Below are 3,947 nucleotides of genomic sequence, written 5' to 3' on the forward strand. Positions count from 1 at the left end.
AAAACTTAAGAAGGAGCGTTTCCATTATCTTAGGTTGCAGGAAACTTTGTAGTTTTTGAGGTTTAACACGTTGTGTACCCCTCAATTAACATTAATCACTATGCTAATGACTATGTAAAGCATTCTTTGGCATTAATGCATTTGTATCTCCCTCCATTCAAAGGATAACAGCCAAAAAACAAAAAAGTAACTCAGAGAGGGGGATCGAGATAGTGGAGGAGCATTACATGGAGCTCACCTTCTCCCACAAAAATATTAACAGTATATCTAAAAGTGGAACAATTCACACAGAACAGCTATTGAACGCCAACAGAAGACCTCAGACTTCCAAAACAAAACAAAACAAACAAACAACAACAACAACAACAAAACAAAAAGAAAACCACCACATAACTGGGTAGGACAAAAGGAAAAAGAAAAAGAAGGAATTGGAATGGTGCCTGCACCACGGGGAGGAAGCTGTGAAGGAGGAAAGGCTCCCACACCCATGGAAGTCTCCTCAATGGTGGGGAGACAAGACTGGATGGAGGAGGAGCTTCAGAGCCTAGGAGGAGAGCACAGCAACTGGTTAGTGAAGGGCAAAATGGAAAGTACCCTGCACAGAAGTTCAGCACCGCCTCTCTGTGATCTCCAGACTGAGACACTCATCTGTTGGTGCAGGTGGGTGCTGGGTGCTGAAGCTCAGGCTTCAGAGACCAGATCCAGGGAGAGGATAAGGGTTGGCTGCATGGAAACAGCCTGAGGAGACTGGGCTGTGGTAACTGATGGTGTACTCAGAAGAAGCCTGGGCCTGCCAGAGAGGTTAGGTGCCATTATTAGGGAGAGCATGAGGAGAGGGGTGGGACCACCATAAGAGCTTCTTTCCCTGTGAGCACTCCCAGGCAACAGGACACCACCTACATGAGCTCTGGGGGTGGGCACAAGTCATTGAGTCATCATGGGCTCCAGAGGTGGGCACCAGCACTGTTATGAGACCTGTGAGCAGGCACTAGGCCCTGCCTCTGCTTTCCCGGGAAGGCACAGATAGCATCTGCCTGTAGGAAATCTTCAAGCAGGGGCCATGCCTTGCCCCCACCATCCTGGGAGGGCAGATAGCGCCCAGCCCTAGGAATCAGCGAGCAGGTGCCAGGCCCTGCCCCCACCGTCCTGGAAGGGCGTGGATAGCATCTGCACATAGGAAATCTACAAGAAGGCGCCAGGCCCTGCCCCTGCTGTCACAGGAGGGTGCAGATAGTGGTCTCCCTTAGGAAATCTGTGAGCAGGTGCCAGGTCTTGCCCCTGCTATCCTGAGAAAGTGTGGAGAAGAGCCGCCTATAGGAGATGGTTGAGCAGGTGTCAGGCCTTACTCCTGGTACCCTGGGAGCATGCAAGGGCCATTTTACCTTAACACCCCATATCAGGAGATAATAGCCAGCACATGCTGAAGAAGGAGGCAGCAAGCATCCAAACTAAAAGCAGCCCCTCAATTCCAGGAAAGAATGCTGAATATAAGGACTAGAGCTTACCTCCTCTCGGGAAATCACCAAAATCACAACTAACTGCTGAACAACCTTCAATAATAAAATTAAAAAAAAAACTGCAACCTACAAAAATATATTTTACATTCAAAGAAAAAGAGCAAGCCACAACAAGATAGGAGGGGAGCTTTTGTGACATAATCAAATCCCATACATTCTGGGTGGGCAACCCACAAACTGGAAAATAATTATATCACACAGGTTCTCCCACAAGAGTGAGAGTCCTGAGCCCCATGTCACCATCGCCAGCCTGAGGGTCTGGCATTGGGAGGAGAAATCCCCAAAGCATTTGGCTTTGAAAGTCAGCAGGTCTTAACTGCAAGAGTTCCATAGGACTGGGAGAAACACACTCGATTCTTGGAGGGCATGCACAAGGTTTCACATACACTGAGACCCAGCACAAAGCAGTAACTCCATAGGAGCGAGGGGTGGGCCTACCTATGATCTTGGATGGTCTCCTGGGGAGGTAAGAGTCAGCTGTGGTTCACTGTAGGGGCAAGGACACTAGTGGCAGAAGCCCCAGAGAATATTGATCAGTGTGAGCTCTATCAGAGATTGCCATTTTGGCATCAACACCTGGCCCTACCAAGCAGCCTACAGGCTCCAGTGCTGGAACACCTCAGGCCAAACCATCAGCAAGATAAGAACACAGACCCACCCATCAGGATACAGGGCTCCTAAAGCCATATTGAGCTCACAGCCACTTATAGACACACCTCTTGATGCAGCCCTGCCCACCAGAGGGACACGACCCAGCTCCACGAACCAGTGGGCAGTCACAATTTCCTCCCATCAGGAAGCAACCACAAGCTTCACGACTAACCTAACCCACCAGAGGGAAGACACCAGAAGCAAGAGGAGTTACAGTCCTCCAGCCAGCAGAAAGGAATTGACAAACACAGAAAGTCAGATAAAAAGAGACTGCAGAGAAATATGTTTCAGATGAAGGAACAACACAAAAACCCACCAGAAAAACTAAATAAAGAGTAGATAGGCAACCTAACTGAAAAAGAATTCAGAGTAATGATAGTAAAGATGATTCAAGATCTCAGAAAAAGAATGGAAGCACAGGCTGAGAAGTTACAAGAGATGTTTAATAAAGAGCTTGAAGTTTTAAAGAATAAACAGAGATGAACAATACAATAAATGGAATGAAAATACACCAGAAGAAATCAATAGCAGAATAACTGAGGCAGAAGAATGAATAAGTGAGCTGGAAGACAAAATGTTGGAAATCACTGCCACGGAACAGAACAAAGAAAAAAGAATGAAAAGAAATGAGGGAAGTCTCAGAGACATCAAGTACAATATTAAACCATTCGCATTATAGGGATCCCAGAAGGAGAAGAGAGAGAGAAAGGGCCTGAGAAATATTTGAAGAGATTATAGCCGTAAGTTTACCTAACATGGGAAATAAGAGTCACTCAAGTTCAGGAAGGGCAGAGTCCCATACAACATAAACGCAAGTAGGAACACACTGAGACACATATTAATCAAACTGACAAAAATTAAAGACAAAAAATACAAAAAGCAACAAGGGAAAAGTAACAAATAATATACAATGGAACCCTAAGGTTATCAGTGGATTTTTCAACAGAAAATCTACAGGTCAGAAGGGAGTGGCATTATATATTTAAAGTGATGAAAGGGAAAAACCTACAACCAAGAAAACTCTACCCAGAAAGGATCTCATTCAGATTCAATGGAATAATCAAAAGTATTACAGACAAGCAAAATCTAAGAGAATTCAGCACCACCAAACCACAGTTACGATAAATACTAAAAGGATCTTCTCTAGGTAGAAAAGAAGAGGCCACAACTAAAACCAAGAAAATGATGAATTAGGAAGCTCAATAGTAAAGGCAAACACAAAGTAAAGGTAAAAAATCATCCACACACAACATAATATCAAAACCAGCAATTGTGAGAAGAGGAGAGTACAAATGCAAGATATTGGAAATGCATTTGAAATTAAGACATCAGCAACTTAAAACAATCTTGTTCACATACAGAATGTTATAGCAAAACCACGTGAGAACTGCAAAACAAAAATCTACAATAGATACACACACAAAAAAGAAAAAGCAACCAAACATATCACTAAAGCTAGACATTAAATCATGAGAGAAGAGAACAAAAGAGGAAGGGAAGAAAAAAGACCTTCAAAAACAAATCCAAAACAATTAACAAAATGGTAATAAGAACATTCATATTGATAATTACCTTAAATGTAAATGGATTAAATGCTCCTACCAAAAGACATAGACTGGCTGATTGGATACAAAAAAAGACCCATATACCTGCTGTCTAGAGGAGACCAACTTCAGATCTAGGGACACATACAGACTGAAAGTGAGAATAAGGAAAAATATTCCATAAAAATGGAAATTTAAAAAAGCAGGAGTAGCAATATTCATATTACACAAAATA

The sequence above is a fragment of the Mesoplodon bidens genome (assembly GCF_964165515.1).
Source record: "Mesoplodon bidens genome assembly, chromosome: X".
Classification (NCBI taxonomy): Eukaryota; Metazoa; Chordata; class Mammalia; order Artiodactyla; family Ziphiidae; genus Mesoplodon; species Mesoplodon bidens.